The sequence below is a fragment of the Megalopta genalis genome, chromosome 6, assembly GCF_051020955.1.
Source record: "Megalopta genalis isolate 19385.01 chromosome 6, iyMegGena1_principal, whole genome shotgun sequence".
Lineage (NCBI taxonomy): Eukaryota > Metazoa > Arthropoda > Insecta > Hymenoptera > Halictidae > Megalopta > Megalopta genalis.
The window spans coordinates 15,087,676-15,106,022 of record NC_135018.1 but is presented as its reverse complement, the minus strand read 5'-3'; the positions used below and the strand labels follow the sequence as shown (position 1 = coordinate 15,106,022).

The following is an 18,347-nucleotide window of genomic DNA, read 5'->3' as shown; positions in this document are numbered from 1 at the left end:
CTTTACAAAAATTTTCTCCGAGGCACCGTTAACGAGTTATTAACGAAAAACAGTGACCAATAAGAATCGAGTACGGCTGACGCGAGGCAGCCCAGCCAACCAGCGCACGAAGTCCAGTTCCGCTCATTGACTCGGCCGCCTCGCGCCAGCTGAGCTGAAATTCGACCGCCTCGACCGCTGGCGCCGCTGGCTCGGCTGCCTCGCGCTAGCTGAGCTGGGATTCGACCGCTCGACCGCTGGCGCCGTTGTCTCGGCCACCACGCGGCAGCTGATCTCTGTTCTCACTGTTTTTCGTTAATAACTCGTTAACGGTGCCTCGGAGAACATTTTTGTGAAGGAAAAAGTTGCTTCAAATGGCCTGAGCAACCCGCCACTTTCGGATTGCGAGACATTTTTGGGACACCCTGTATATACAGACAGAATATACAGTATCAGACTCTGTACAGTACATATCAGACTCTGCCGTCCAGAGAAATAGCCTCGCGCAGAATTCAGCCGTACCTAAAAGATTAATAATGGGAGTCGTCGTAGATTATTATTCGACTCTTTCAGCATCGCGAAGATCTTTCTGATATTTGCAAAATTTGTGATTTTACTGTACCTACGAAGAACGAACTGAAGTGAAAAAATCATTACGATGCTGTGAAATTTTCTAGGAATTGATAAATAAAAGATTCGGTGTTTTATGAAGCAAGTATATGAAGCAAAAAATGATTCAAAAGAAATTCCACTTTGACGTTAATATACAGTAAGATGCTTAACTGAACTCATAACCGCAAGTTTCGTATAAATTATTATTTATTGCTAGGAGTACAGAAGGATAATAGAAATTAATATTATAATTATTTTTTATCACGGTTACAAGTAACTTAAGACACATTTTTCAATAATTAACATCTTGTTGTTCAGGAAATAAATGAGCTTGTAATATAAAAAAGAAGATATAATTAAAGATTAATTTAAGATTCTCATTCCTATGAGAATCATCAATTCCAATGACGTTACCGATTGTCAACAACTATAAAAACGAGATCGAGCAAGGCTCGAATAATCGTATCTCCTTTCCTCAAATTGTCCATTTTTGTGCGGAATCCGAGCATGAATTAAGGAGAAATTACTTCTTTTGTATTCGCCGTTCCGTGTCTCGTTCATTCATTCTTGCTGCGAACGCAGAAAATCCGCAGCCTAATTATGACGCAGCTTCGTCGCATTGTCCTATCGCGCGCCGTAAGAAAAAAAAAACCGGGACTGACAATGAAATCCGAGCGGCGGGAGCCGTGAAAGAAGTCGACGTTCGATAACCGTATACCGGTACCGAGAAAACCGCGAAAGGTCAACGCGCGAACGTGTATCGTTGCGTCACGTCAGAAATAGAGTGTGGATAAGGTAAATGTACCTGCTAGGTGCTGTGTCACCGTTACATCGTGCGCCACGTTAGCGAACTTTCGTTCTTCCGAGCGAGTCTCATTGTTCCCGTCAGGCTCGAACGGGTTCCAATCTCGCGCAACAAGAAGACACACGTCGAAGAAGAAGAAGAAGAAGAAGAAGAAGGGGGCGAGCAGAAGCGAACGTAATCAAGATCATTCCCAAGATGAGAATGATGAAAGCGTTTAAGAGCGAGAGAGCGAGTGAGATCAGAAAGGTCAAGTGCTGATCAACGGATTGACTTTCGACATAGGTTCCTACGGCGACTGAATTTGCATTGAATATTTCACCTTGTACTTGCCTCCGCTTCCGAGCGGCTGTGTTTTCGTCGCGCTTGCAATTGTTACCGCCTCCCAGGCAATTATTGCTACCCGTTCGTTTGACCCTCGAGGGCGGGTCACTTTGATTTCCTCGTATCTAAAACTATCCGAGACTCTCTCCCTCCCTCTCTCTCTCTCTCTCTCTCTCTCTCTCTCTCTCTCTCTGTACTCCCATTTCTTCTAACGATAATAAATAAGGCAAATACACCAATTACTGCGGTATCATGATTCGGTGTTCTTTATTTTAACGCATTGACGACCGCGTCGAAAATATCAAAAATTTCATAGAATTATAGTATTTTATCCAATCCAATAAAAATTGCAAAGCAAAGTTACACGACATCAATTTCTGTTTCGACATTCTTACCTCTTGCGAAGCTTAGTAAAATTAAGAAATTTATAATGGATCGGTTCAAAAATTAATTTTAAATAATTCTGCCACCCACGAAAGGGTAACGCGGCATTCGGTATTAATAGTGTTTTCTTAATAGTGCAATTGCGATACACTTTGTTAATGATATATATATATATATATAAATATAATATAATATAAATATTAGGTCTGCCGGAAAGTTCTGTCTGATAATATTATTGCAAATTTCAATAGATACGCACATATTCATGTGAGAAATATATAATAATATTGAAAAATGTTGCTCACAAATTGCCATCACGCTGGCAAGAAGTCGGACGGAAATGATATTGTACAATAAATATTACTAAATTTATGAAAAATCTATTATTTCCTTTCATTTCTTAAACGGACAGAACTTTCCGGTAGACCTAATATAAATACTATATATATCTATACTTTTGTAGACAAATCAAAAATTTTTGTAATCGTTTCGGACTTCAACAAATTATGTTATCGCAGCAATACGCTTCTGCGGAAAAATGTTACACTTAAATCGTTTCTAGATCCTGGAACATATTCGGAGGAACAAGGTGTATTGGATTAGTGTTAAAGGGAAGCAGTTTGCGGATTGGGAAATGGCACGAAATATGATCGGATCTGCCGCTGATAGGATAATGTTATTACATCCGGTTCGCAATTGCGTGCATCCGGTCTGCGATCAGTGATTCCTGTTTTGATCCGGACATCCGAACTGTGCGAGCTGCTATTTCCAATCTCCGCTAACGAAACAAGCCGAACGATCCTTATCAAACCAAATATCAAATATGCGTTTTATATACGCATTGTTCTCATCAATCGTATCAGCTTAGATCGGCTCGGATTGGAAGCTTTTATCAGCTTAAACCGGAAGCTGCTATATCCACGAATCGGAAGTAACTGACCACGGTCTGACAATATCGGACCGCGAACCGGATACGATGACGTTATCTTATCAGATAATTAGAATAGATCGGATAAAGCTGCGTTAATTGCGCTTCGAAATTGTAATCGTAACAGCTGTGAACGATTCAATTCTGAATTCAACTTAAATTTCGATTTAAACTCATTTATAATTAGACTGCGGATTGTTGTGCAAAATAAAAATTGTCTTTATTAGTTATGAGACGTATAAACTACATCGACAATTGTTTATTTTCTTAATCATTCTAATGAGTTGACCGTGATACTATAAATATGTAAATGTATACATAATATATAATATAAATATAAATATAATATAATAGTATAAAATATATAGTATATATATATATTTATATAGTAATTATATAGTATATTATATTATATATATAGTATATTATATAGTATATTATATAGTATATTATATTATATATATATAGTATATTATATAGTATAAATATAATATAAAGTATAAACGTGTTTTTGCCATTTTCCATTTGATCTATTCACTTTTGTGATAAATGCATGAAATCCGCGGTCTATATTTATAATTCTCTTGACATAAAGATAAATATAAGTTATCAGTAATCTAATAAATATTTCTAATAAATTAATAACTGGACCTCCTAATTCTGCGGTTCCCCAGAAAATTCATTTCGAAAACTTTTCGAACACATACACACACACACACACACATAGTACATAAAAATTACCTGGCGTGTCTGTGCCATAGCCTATCATTTTCCCCCCACAAGCACAGGCGCACACTTGTTGCTCGACTTTGAAACTCAATTTCCTCGAAAAACTGAGTCTTAAGCGAAAAACCTGCTGCATTCTTATTTTTTCCTGAAAGGATCGCCTCGCGCCCCTACAGATCATGCGGTAGCATCTTGTAAATAAAGAACCGCGTGCAAAGTAGAACCGCCGCCGCGTCCGACACCCTTCTCTCATCATAATTCTCTCTATTCCTCGGTAATTATAACTAATGTATGCTTTCGCAAACTTCGTACCGTCCGCTGAGCCCCTCGGAACAAAATGCTCGGCTCGTCCGCGAACTTTTCGGTTCGTTAAAAATGAACGAGTTTCGAAAACCGATTACGAAGAAAGTTGCTGAATTAATAATTCCTCGTAGAGAGTGGGGGAGAGGAAGAGAGACGGAGACGGAGGAGGAAGAAGAGAGAGAGGGTGAGGGAGGGAAAAAACGTGAGAGAGAGAGAGAGAGAGAGAGAGAGAGAGAGGAAGGGAGGAAAAGAGAGAAAGAGTGAGACGGAGAGGGAGGGAGAAAGAGAGAGAGAGAGAGAGAGAGAGAGAGAGAGAGAGAGAGAGAGAGAGGAAGGGAGGAAAAGAGAGAAAGAGTGAGACGGAGAGGGAGGGAGAAAGAGAGAGAGAGAGAGAGAGGGAGAAAGAGAGAGAGAGAGAGAGAAAGAGAGAGAGGAAGGGAGAAAAAGAGAGAAAGAGTGAGACGGAGAGGGAGAGAGAAAGAGAGAGAAAGGTACTGTGCAACGACAGGCCTCTAACGAAGCCATGTTCCTTGAAGATCGCTCAATTACCCTAGACCTTCGCCGCGACGTGTGTTTTTCAAGAGCAATCGATCCTTATTGTTCACCGTCGAGTACGATTCGCGTGTCGTTCCAATGAATCTTCTCGATTACCGATTTTCTCCGGATCGCTTATTCGGTCTCCATCTACTCCTGCATGCACAAACCCTCGAAAAGTACTTATTTAAATGATTATGGACTGTTATCGCGAGACATCCTTCAGAGAACGACCTTCTGGCGCTGAATGTATAAGGCTTTTCAGAATGCAATTGCGAATCATACAGTCGATGGCGACAATATTGGGACACCTTTTTAGAACGGAATAACATTTTTAGTACTGGATTAAACGACTTGAATTTTGTTTAGGTAACAGAGTGAGCGGTTTCACTATCTTCATCTTCCAGGTCTCGAGAATCCTTTTATTATTGCACTCGGAGGATTTTCTCGGATGATCTACCAGCAATTTTTTATTCGCAATTCATTCACATTTATTCTGAAAATAACGGGACAGACGAAATAATGAATGTATTTGAAAACGATTTGCTACAAAGTCGCACAGGTGACAGATTTTACGAAAGAAAAATGTTTAATCCTGACAGTAGCATAATTATCAGCAGCCCTGCTACATAGAGTGGACATCCGAATACAAAGAGGTAATAAGCATCTTCCCGTTGCGTTTCTCACAGAGTGTCTGTTTAACGTATGCTGTCTTTCATTAGCCGTTGTTTGAAACTAGACAGACGTGTCCCGTTTGAAGCCCGAGTAGCGTATCGTCGCAATTTAATAAGCTTTAGACCCGAGAACTTGCCCGAGGTACGAAATTCCCGGACGAACTCGATGCCAGAACCGATTACAGTAAATTCTCTCTAATTGACGCTCGGATTGTACACAAAAATGGACAATTTGGGAGGACGGGCTACGATTATTCGAGCCTCGCGGCTCGTTTTCATAGTTACCGGATTGTCAATAACTATGAAAACGAGCCGCAAGACTGCAATAATCGTATCTCCGGTTCCAAAATTGTTCATTTTTGTTCACAATCTGAGCGTCAATTTGGGATTAATTTACTGTACTCGCAGTCTAAACGTCAATTGCAGCGACAATTGCAAGGAAGCCGAAGGGACATCAAAGAACAACGAACGATCGAACCGACACATTCGTGACACTGAATAGTGTTTATATCGCATTATCATAGCAACGATACGTGACGCATCGAGATGCGCCCAGGTGTCCAGATTGTATAATACTTACGAACAGTAACGCGCACACGCAGAATTCCCATGAATTCTCCCGTGCAACCGCGCGCATCCCGCCTACTCGTAATTTCTTATTAGACGGAATCCCATCAGATTGCAGCGGTGCGTATTTGCACCCACGGATGCAGGTGCGAAACATTTCCGAGAAGAGAACACTCCGAAAGCAAATTAATTTTCATCAACTGCTCGGATTCGGCGGAGCGAAGAACGCAAGCTATGGATCGTGTCGAACGATGAGACGTTACACGACTCCCTTTGACATTATTACGCGAAAAAATAATTCAGAGATGATAATTTGGCTCAACTGGGAGTCTTCAGTTGTTTAGACAATGTCTAGCTTGCATGAAGATTTACAACTCGATATTTCACAGAGAAGCTATCTATATATATATAATAATAATTATTATTATATAATTATATAATTATTATTATAATATAATAATTATTATTATTTGTCTAAAGACGAATTATAATTTACACGAATGCTGTAATATGTTTAAAGACTAATTACAATCTCCAGAAATGTTGTAATATCTCCAAAATCCAAATACAATTTCAGGGGAGTCGTAACATATTAAAAGTTCAATTATAATTTACAGGAAAGCTGTAGTATGTTCAAAGTCCGATTGCAATTTAGGGAAAAGCTTTAGCATGTTCAAAATCCAATTATAATTCACAGAGAAGCTGTAATACGTCAAAAGTTCATTTGCAATTTGCAGAAAAACATGTATCATGTCCAAAATTCAAATCTAATTACCAGAAAACTTGTAATATGTCCAAAGTCCAATTACAATTTAAAGACAAGCTGTAATACGTATAAAGTCTAATTAAAATGTACAGAAAAGCTCTAATATATCACGAATTTTTTACTAACTTTGAAAAGTCTATCCGCGGAAACTTCTTTTCTGCCTCCTCTTTTCCTGAACGATCCATTGTTCGTCCACTTTTTCCATCCACTTCTTTTCTTCCATCATCGTTCTGAATTGAAAAATGCATTTTCCTCTGTCTCCATGTCGGATCTTCCTCTGTTTCCACTTACTATATGTACATTTTACCTATACATGTATCTCTCTAGCCTTATCTTCTTCCTCATCATCCTCCTCTTGTCTTTTGACCTCCAATTCGAAAACTATCGCTCTAATTTCATCGACCATTTTCAGTATTACTGTTAACTCTGATTTGTGAATTTTCAGTTTTATCTTAAACTTTGACTTGCCAATTTTCAGTTTTGCCGTTCACTTTGTACCATTGATGTTCAGTTTTACTGTAAACTTTGACTTGTTAATTTTCAATTTTGCTGTAAACTTTAACTTGTTAATTTCCAATTTTACTGTAAACTCTGATTTGTTAATTTTCAGTTTTACTGTTAACTTTGACCTGTTACTTCTCAGTTTTATTGTAAACCCTGATCTGCTAACATTCAGTTTTCCTATGAACTTTGACCTAATAATTTTCATACTCGTTTGATTAACACCTCGATTTTGTCCTCGATCATTTCTTTTCATTTTCTAATCCGCTTACAGATATCCATTCCTTCGTAAATCTCGGCCACATCTCGCTCTCGCCCATTTTCATTGCCATTTCATTTCACCAGCCCGTTCTTAATGGCCTCTAATCTACCCTTTCTAGCTTTCCTCGACGTTTCTAATCTTTCTCCGCCATCTTGCCTGCTCTTCCCATTCTCCCACCAGCTCCGTTATCTCGTTCCTTATCTTCGTAATCTCCACTTTCTTGGCTCTTTCTCCCATTCTCTCGCCTCTTGTCTTGTTTCTAGGAGAAATTCTATCAACACTGCGCGGCGATAATTACCGATTTTGTGAAGACTTCGCGACGGAAAATATTACACAAGCTTCTTATTAACAATCTCGCCCTTTAAAAAATTTAAAAAAAAATCGATCCTTGATACTAAGACTGCTCGAATCACGAAAATTGTATACCAGGTGTATCGTTAACTTTTGCACACATTTTTCGAGCATCTTTATTAATCTGACAAGAAGCAGTTTACAACGAAAGTTTACCGGTTTCCTGTCGGCTACACGATAAAACATTGAATTTAAAAAAGATACGTCATTCTTTCAATTAAAGAAATCGAGGTCATCTTGATCTCTTTAAATGGCATTGCATATGTTTTACTTCGCATTATCGTATTTCGCGTCGAGACGAATTCAACGACCCTGCATAGCAGGGGTGTCAAACTCAAAAGCTAACTTGGGCCAAATAAACAATGCAAAAAAAAATCAATGTTCATAGAAACAAATATTTTTATTTTGACTAGTACATTGTAATAAACACATATAAAATTAAATTATTGTTTACGTCCTGATACTTGACATCAAAAATGTTCTTCTCGGGCCGCGAGTTTGACACCCCTGCTGCATAGTGACGGGGAAAAAAAAAAACGTTTCGAAACCGTGCGAAGGATTTGCGTTCTATTAAGGGTACGATAGCAGCCTGAAAAAAAGACAATCTCGTTACTTCATTAGACACTTCGCCAAGCCGCGTTTTACGAGATCGATAACGCTATAAATGCATGAAATCCGCAGTCTATTCGCGTCGAATCACGCGGCTAATTATAGAACTTTCAAGAGGAAAAAAAAATGGGAAAGATGAGGATCGTCCGACGATTAAAAAAATCCTGTCGGCGCGATGCTCGCGTTGCACGAAGGTCGAAGAAAAGTTCCGACCAAGGTCACGACCATAGGTGCTACTTACCCTACTTCCAATTCTAATTTCGGATACGGTCTGTATTATAGATAGCGACTCCGCGTCCCGTAGTACGTTTCGAAAATAATAAAATTAGAAACCGCGGAAGAGCCAACTCGCAAATAAATCCTCCGGATGCCAAAATTAAACGGCGTATCAAAGGCGAAGTAACAAACATTAACGAGCACGGGACTCGAGCACCGGATTGTTGGAAGTGGAACAACGGATCATCGGTCATCTGTTTCGCTTGTTAGCCCGGACGAATGTAATTCGTCTTTCACGCTCGACTTCCAGCAATTGGAAACGCTATGTTGCTGAGTTCGGCATTATTCGAATAGAATTTCATTCGAACATTGCGAATTTGTACAAAGTTTTATACGAATAAATTTTCCGAATAAATTCTTCGTATATGGTTTCATTCGAATAAATTTTCCGAATAAATTCTTCGTACACAGTTTTATTCGAATAAATTTCTCAAATAAATTCTTCGTACACAGTTTTATTCGAATAAATTTTCCGAATAAATTCTTCGTACACAGTTTTACTCGAGTAAATTTTCTAAACACATTTTTTGTACACAGTTTTATTCGAATATGTTGGGATTATGGAATGAAAATGAATATGATTCTAATTCTTTGCTTAACACGTTCCGTGCCGAGCTTTTTTTACTCGAATCTTCACACTTTGATATTTTACTAAAACTTGATGTATTACGTGCAATTATTAATTCTCGTACACATAACAACGTAACAAAAACTTATCAACGCCCATTCTTGCGGTGGAAATTGATTCTTCGGTTCTAAATTTCTTGTAAACAATTTGTTCAGTTCACTAAGTAAACATGCAAGCGTGTACCATCGATGGTACACGTGACACGGAACGTGTTAAAAGGACTTTATTTTATTCCTTTATTGAGAGAAGGTATATGGGCGAAAACGATCGAGCTACCAAACTCTACTGAGAGTCCGCTAAGAAAAAACGCTTCTTTTATACCCTTTTTGGGTTCGTCTTATCCACCAATCAGAGACGTTTATTTGTCGCGTTTCACATTGTATACGTGACGCTGGGACCCCCAAACAGTCAGGGCACGATGTGTATCTAATGGTATCGGTGATGATGTATCGCGGTATCTACTATATACAGTTTACATCACCGTCGTTGCCCGCTGACGGAACCGGCGAAAATGTAAACCGATATCTTAGTATCTTAGTACTAAGTAAACTATAGATTAATTTTTGTTCGAGGCTACAATTTCAACAGAATAAATATTTCGAACAAATTCTGTTATTATCTTAATTTGATAAAGCTCTGTTGGGGTGACGTAATGCACGTAAGACTGAGCTTCGAAATGTAGAAAGAGGAGAACAAAAGAAATCGACAAAGTCACTAAAACGATTAGCCGTCACGAATAGTTGGCTGACACAATTATTAGAGCCGTAGAGCGTCCGGTGGGATTCAACTGTGTATATGTATGTAAGTACAATAGACTTAAACAATAGATTCGATTAAAAGAAATATGTCAGACTTTCACCCGTTTTTTCAATTGCCTATTTATTGATTTATTTATCATTTTCTAACCTGCGAGTACAACGTGAATTATTGCAATTGAAAAATTAAAGATGATTTTCAACGTTTCTGGCGACTTTAATATCGCTTACATTGAGCAATATTTATTCGTTTTATTCATTTTCACGGACCGTCTAAAGATGCATCGAAATTCTTCTTTATTAAACAAATGAATATTTCCTATCAAGAATCGTAAATAAAGAAATACCATTGCAAGACACTGGAGTCAAATAAATCTTTGTTTCTTTGTTTAATAATTACAATAAATTGATGATACTGTCAAGCTGTTCTTCACTTATTTATCACTATCGTAAGTGCATAAAGTCCACATTCATTCAATTTTAAATATTTTCTTCGCATACGATAAATCTTATCGTATCATCTACATTCATCATCGAAAACATTTGTCCACGTCAAATACAACTAATTACAACGATAAAACCTCCAAATCTTTCCTTTTCATCTCGCGCAACCGATAAATCACATTCCAAAAATCGACGATCCAACAAATTGATCTCAGCAGACTGAAAATAATGCTGAGAACGTGACCGGTTCGAGTACGTTCGTGCGAACACTTTCTTGCATTTCGCAAATGTCAAAGATGCACGGAGAGATCCTCAAAGGGATTGCGAGCGAACCCGGTTGACAATTCGAAGCTATCCATCTTCGAGGGTTGAAACGCGCGACGTTGTAATCTCCGATCGTCCGCATAATCGCAATCAGCATCGCGGGGCTCTTTTCCGAGCGACAAAGGTGACGGTCGGCCACGCGGGGACGCTACTAATTATACAATGGCGCTTCAACTCGATGGCATTCGCCTCGTTTGCTCCTTTTATCCGACCCGCGCGGGTTCCCTGCAAGACGACATCGAGAATCCCATGACTCGCTGCTGGGGCAGAACGAAAAGGAGCGGAAGAGAGAGAGGAAGCAAACGGGAGAGAGCAAATGAGAGAGAGCAAACGGGAGAGAGAGAGAGAGAGAGCAAAGGAGAAAGGGAGGAAGCAAGAAAGGGAGCAAGCAAAAAAGAGAGCAAGCGAGAAAGGGAGCAAGCGAGAAAGGGAGCAAGCAAGAAAGAGAGCAAGCGAGAAAGGGAGCACGCGAGAAAGGGAGAGAGCAAGCGAGAAAGAGAAAGAGCAAGGGAGAAAGGGAGAGAGCGAATGAGAGAGAGAGAGAGAGAGACAATCATGACTCGTTGCTGGGCGAGAGCGAGAGGGAGTGGAAAGGCGACAAAAGAGAGAGAGAGAGAGAGAGAGAGAGAGAGAGAGAGAGAGAACAAATAAGAGAGTGAAGCAGACCTGAGCAAATTTTATTTGAAAAATTGAAAATGATACATCAAATAACGTTACTTCAAAACTAATCACTGGACTGCGGATTTTATACTACTTATGACAGAAATGAATACATGTGAGAAAGTAGAATGATAAAAAAGACTTAATAATATCGATATACATACATACATACATACTACTGTCGACCTACCAACATTATTAAAGACACAACGCAATTTCTAAGTTAGTTCAATTTTTCGCGACAGCGTCTGAACACTGTTATTCTGCATAAAGATCCGCTATTTAGTGATCACAGTCATGGAAATAATTATGAAATAAAACAACACATTATTTGAAATAGTAATTCGAATACTACAGTGAATACAAATAATAGATACAAATACACATAGTATTTATTTGAAATAGTATTTGAAATAATGTTACTTGCAATATGGCTAGGTAGTATTTATTTGAAATAGTATTTATTAGTTTGTAATAATTGTAAATTAATATTATATTATAAATTAATAAATAGTATTTAGTAGTTTGAAATAGTATTTAAAATAGTATTTGAAATAATGTTATTTGCAATATGGCTAGGTCTGGAATAAGTGAGTGAAAGAACGAGAAAGGGAGAGAAAGAAAGAGAGAGAGAGAGAAGAGGAAGAAAGGAAGGAAGGAGAAGACCGAACCGTTTCCTCCAAAGCTCGACGCGTTACAGCTCGTTGAATTATCGGGCAAAAATTTGCGTGTGGCGGATGCCCGTCCTTTTGCCCGGAGATCGATTGCTCGCTTCGAAGTAGCGATAAAAGGTGAATAGAACCGCGGAGGGAGAGGACTTGCGTGAACTTGTGCAAAGCCACGGCCGTCTCGACGAAAGTCGAACGATTTCCAGGACCTATTATGTTTCCAATAACACGCAGTTATACATACATACCTTCCCATCACAATTAAATCGAATTATATGTATAATAGAAAATTCGTATAAAAATCAATTCAGATCCATCATACTCAGATGAGAAGAATCAAATAACGTTTCAACCGATTGCTATTATATGAGCCGTTTATGTTGAAAGTGGCATAAGTCACTTTGTTTTCAAGTCGATATATTTAAGGGTGTTGGGATTATGGAATGAAAATGAATATGATTCTAATACTTTGCTTAAAAGGACTTTATTTTATTCTGTTTAATGAGAGAAGGTATATGAGCGAAACCGATCGAGCGATCAAACTCTACTAACTGTCCGGTAAGAAGAAACGCTTCTTTTATACTCTTTTTGGGTTCGTCGTGTCCACCAATCAGAGACGTTTTATTTGTCGCGTCTTACATTGTATACGTGACGGTTAGGGCACGAAGTACATCAAAAGGTACCGGCGATGATGTATCGCGGAATCTAATATACAGGGTGTCCCACAATTATTTTAACAGCCGAAAATGAGGGGTAGCTGAGGTCATTTGAAGTAACTTTTTCCTTTGCGAAAATGCAATCCGCGGCTTTGTTTACGAGTTATTAACGAAAAACACTGGCCAATGAGAGGTGACGGTGCGAGAGAGAGAGTCCGCGAGAGAGTACGCAGCACGAGGCTTTGACAGATGGTCGGGACGGACTCGAGCCACGTTCGAAGTATTGAACAAATCACGAAGCGAGAACTTTCCGGATTTTTTTTTACTACGTGACAGTGATATTTTGAAGAAAAACGCTATTCACCTTTACTTTAGAATGTCTGAAGAATATTTACTAATTTTTCGGACCCGAAATAATAAGTAATTTAACCGTGACGGCCGTTTTAATTTTCTAGTGTGCATGACACCTCGTGTGTAACATATGAAATTTTTAAGCAAGGTGTACAGTGAAGATTAACAAAGTACGTAAATGATATTTTACGTTAATGGTATTTTATTTAAATAATTCCGTGTCCAAACATAGTTCAACGAATGATTCGCAAAGCTAATTTAATAAATAATAATCGTGTTAAAGGATGTAAGGGATATGTTTGTTAGAGAAATATGAAGAATATTATCAACAAGAAACTCACCCATTTAGTTGTAAAATCCACTTCATGCACGAAAATGTGTGCAGGAGGATAGTGCATTGACCTCGTACAATGTATGATGAACTGCACAGCTGATCTGTATCCGACGGCGACGAACAGAAGGATATCTCCAGGCAGGCAATTTCAACGTTTACTTTCACTGCATTATCACTAAACACTGATCACTTATCAATAATATTTATGGACCAACTTTCCTGGGTTAATATGTATGGCCCTGAAAAGAGCCGATTGTTTTATGCGACGCGTTCGAAGTTCATATCGTTAAGAACACATACCGCGTTGACGGGATAAACTGCGGAAGACTAGCACGATGGCTGACAATGTTCGCGTTCGATGGAAAACAGTTGAAATTCGCTCGTAGGAGAACGAAACACAGTCGGCCATCGTGCCAGTCTTCTGCAGTTCATCTCGACAACGCGGTACATACGTGTCGTTAACAGTGAGAACTTCGAACGCGTCGCATAAAAAAATCGGCTCTTTTCAGAGCCATACATATTAACCCAGGAAAGTTGGTCCATAAATATTATTGATAAGTGATCAGTGTTTAGTGATAATGCAGTGAAAGTAAACGTTGAAATTGCCTGCCTGGAGATATCCTTCTGTTCGTCGCCGTCGGATACAGATCAGCTGTGCAGTTCATCATACATTGTACGAGGTCAATGCACTATCCTCCTGCACACATTTCCGTGCATGAAGTGGATTTTACAACTAAATGGGTGAGTTTCTTGTTGATAATATTCTTCATATTTCTCTAACAAACATATCCCTTACATCCTTTAACACGATTATTATTTATTAAATTAGCTTTGCGAATCATTCGTTGAACTATGTTCGGACACGGAATTATTTAAATAAAATACCATTAACGTAAAATATCATTTACGTACTTTGTTAATCTTCACTGTACACCTTGCTTAAAAATTTCATATGTTACTTACACACGAGGTGTCATGCACACTAGAAAATTAAAACGGCCGTCACGGTTAAATTACTTATTATTTCGGGTCCGAAAAATTAGTAAATATTCTTCAGACATTCTAAAGTAAAGGTGAACAGCGTTTTTCTTCAAAATATCACTGTCACGTAGTAAAAAAAAAATCCGGAAAGTTCTCGCTTCGTGATTTGTTCAATACTTCGAACGTGGCTCGAGTCCGTCCCGACCATCTGTCAAAGCCTCGTGCTGCGTACTCTCTCGCGGACTCTCTCTCTCGCACCGTCACCTCTCATTGGCCAGTGTTTTTCGTTAATAACTCGTAAACAAAGCCGCGGATTGCATTTTCGCAAAGGAAAAAGTTACTTCAAATGACCTCAGCTACCCCTCATTTTCGGCTGTTAAAATAATTGTGGGACACCCTGTATACAGATTACGTTACCGTCGCTGCCCGCTGACGGAGCCGGCGAAATGTAAAACGATATCTTAACTGAAGATATCTTACTAAGTAAACTATAGATTAATTTTTGTTCGAGGCTAAAATTTCAACACGCCCCCTCAAAAATTAAACAAGAAAGAAATACTTGATTTATATGTAACAAAAAAATATGTATGTCTAATATTCTTATATTTATTAACTAGATATGATATACCTTCTCTCTTCTGGGGAAATACAATATGGTCCAACATTTGTTGCTGAGGGTCAAGGGAAACCCAGAAAAACCTGACCAGACCATTTACTTCTTATAATAATTGAACACAAAAAAAAATTATATTATTGTACGCCCATTCCAACTCTCATTTGGATGAACTTCTGTCCTGGAAGTGGCTTGGTCAGCATATCTGCCAATTGGTGACCTGTTGGAATATATTTTAATATTATCACTTTATTCTCTACCTGCTCTCTGGTGAAGTGGTATTTAATATCGATATGTTTTGATCTTTTGTGACCAGTTGGATTGTTTGCAATACTAATACAACCATTATTGTCTTCATAGATTACTATGGATTCTGACATATTTACTTTGATACTGATTGCTAAAGATTTTAACCATAATGCTTCTTTAACTGCTTCAAACAAAGCCATGTATTCAGCCTCAGTTGAAGAAGCCGCGACTGATGATTGCTTTTTCGTATTCCAACTAATTGTACATTTTTCAAACAATTTAAATATATATCCTGTTGGGCTTTTTCTATCGCACATATCGTCTCCACCCCAATCTGAATCAGCATACCCTGTCAAGATGTTATCATATGTACCTCTTGTGTACGTTAGCTTGATGTCTGTCGTGCCTTTCAAATATCTTAAAACTCTTTTAAGACATATCCATAATTCCTTATTCCTTTTATTTGTGTATCTGCTCAAAATGCTCACAGCTACACATAGATCAGGTCGCGTACAGATCATAATATACATCAAACAACCAATAACATTTCGACAAGGTGCCTCATATTGTTCGTCTGAATTCCAACTAATTCAACTGAATTCAGGGCTTCATAACTAAGCTTACTTTCAAGTGGAGTATTTATGGATTTACAATTATCCATATTAAATTTCTTTAATACTTTTCTAATATAAGTACTTTGGTCTAGAGTTATATTTTCTCCAGTCTTTTCAATTCTAATACCAAGAACCAATTTAATTTGACCAAGGTCCAGCATTGAAAACCTGTTCATTAAGTAATCTTTGAAGCTATTCATTGTTACGATATTTGCTGTCGTAATTACCAAATCATCGACATATAAAACTACATAGATATTTTTAGAAATATCTTTTTTATCTAAAACATAAATACAGTGATCAACTGGGGAATTCTGAAAATCTATTTCTTTAAGAGCCTTTTCGAATTCTTCAAACCAACATCTTGCTGCTTGTTTCAATCCATATAAGGCTTTATTTAATTTACAAACTTGATTCTCTGTTTGCTTTCAATTCCCTCAGGTACTCTCATATAAATTTCCTCTTTTAATATACCGTTCAAAAACGCGGTTTTTACATCCATATGATGAATTAATAGATTATATTGATTAGCATAAGCAATTATAAATCTGAAACTTGAAATCCTTGCAACCGGAGCAAAGGTTTCATTATAATCTACTAAATACCTTTGGCTAAACCCTTTTGCAACCAACCGAGCTTTATATCTTAATGGATTTCCAAATTTATCATCTTTTATCGTAAATACCCATTTACAATCTACTATATTTCTATTGCTAGGCCTTGATACTAATGTCCAAGTTTTATTTAGCATAAGAGGATTAATTTCTTTTCTAATAGCTTGTTCCCATTGTTCCCTATCATTTCTGTTATTTATTTCCTGATATGATGCAGGGATTTCACAAACTACCGATTGTGCACACATCATATAATCAATCTGCATGTCCTCCTCATTATATGAAATGTGCGGTTTCCTTTTAATCCTATCACTCCTTCTTGGTTCTGATAACATTCTTTTATTGCTATTTTTACTATCTGTATTTGTATTGTTATGAGAAGAAGATCTATCTACTGTCATTTCCATATTACCATTATGGAATTTTTCATTGATTCTGTTCGGATTTATACTCTCTAGTTTATCTGTTTCCCCTTCAACAGACTTACTAGATTCACCCACTGATTTTTGACTTTACGTCAGAAACATCAGTTTTACTTTCGATATTTTCCGAACTTGAACCATCTGATTTCCCATTATCAGATTTCTTTAATTCCTTTATTGAATTTGACATTACGTCAGAAATTTCAATTTTATTTTCCAAACTTGAACTATCTGATTTCCCATTATCAGATTTCATCAAGTCCTTTATTGAATTTGACATTACGTCAGAAATTTCAATTTTATTTTCCAAACTTGAACTATCTGATTTCCCATTATCAGATTTCATCAAGTCCTTTATTGAATTTGACATTACGTCAGAAATTTCAATTTTATTTTCCGAACTTGAACTATCTGATTTCCCATTATCAGATTTCTTCAAGTCCTTTATTGAATTTGACATTACGTCAGAAATTTCAATTTTATTTTCCAAACTTGAACTATCTGATTTCCCATTATCAGATTTCATCAAGTCCTTTATTGAATTTGACATTACGTCAGAAATTTCAATTTTATTTTCCGAACTTGAACTATCTGATTTCCCATTATCAGATTTCATCAAGTCCTTTATTAAATGTGTAGCAGTAAGAACGGCGTCACCCCCCCCAAAAAAAAACTCTTATCTAAACTTGCACCGGCTATCATTGCTCGGGCCTTTTCTGTGATCGTCCTGTTCATTCTTTCTGCTACACCATTTAATTGTGGGGTTCGTGGAACAGTCAAGTGATAACTTATACCCTTATCTATACAATAGTTCTTCATCTCATTCGATAGATATTCTCTACCGTTATCACAGTACAAATTAACCAGCCTCAAATTAAAATGAGATTTACATTTTGCAACATAATCTTTAAAAACATTAAAAAGTTCTGATCTGTGTTCCATTGAATATGTAACACAATAATGAGTGTACTCATCTATGAATGTCGCAAAATAATTTTTGTTATTTATTGTGGAAGGAGTGATTGGACCGCACACGTCCGAATGTACTATTAACAAAGGTCTTTTTATATGATTTTTATCTTTTTTCCTTTTAAATGGCAATCGTGCTTGTTTCCCATTAATGCAAGCTTCGCATAGGTTATTATTTGGTATTATTTTATTTACCAATTCTACATCGCTAATCATTCCTTTATTTCTTAACTCTAGGAATTTACCTTTTCCAATATGTCCTAAACGCTCATGCCATAGTTTAAAATCACCTTTGATAATACTGTACATTTAGACTGAGTTCACTTGTTCATGCATTATTTTAAAATCTATTGTAACAAGATTGTTCGAGGACTTACCCCTGATGATCACCTTACCGGATTTAAAAATCTGTACACCTTGTTTATCAAATACAATCGTATTACCCATACTTTGCATCTTCGATACAG

The 18,347-nt window shown here is 37.5% G+C and overlaps 2 protein-coding genes across 10 annotated transcripts in view; both read right to left on the bottom strand.

The window, feature by feature from the left end:
- Positions 1–18,347, bottom strand: part of KrT95D (phosphofurin acidic cluster sorting protein KrT95D) — a 138,880-nt gene that overhangs the window by 82,370 nt on the left and 38,163 nt on the right. The window lies entirely within an intron of this gene.
- The window catches only part of Tre1 (Trapped in endoderm 1), a 119,208-nt gene continuing 101,313 nt past the window's right edge, over positions 453–18,347 (bottom strand). Inside the window, exon 7 of the transcript XR_013033635.1 lies at positions 453–501. The gene's annotated coding sequence lies outside the window, so the exon portion shown is untranslated. The remainder of the gene's footprint in view (positions 502–18,347) is intronic.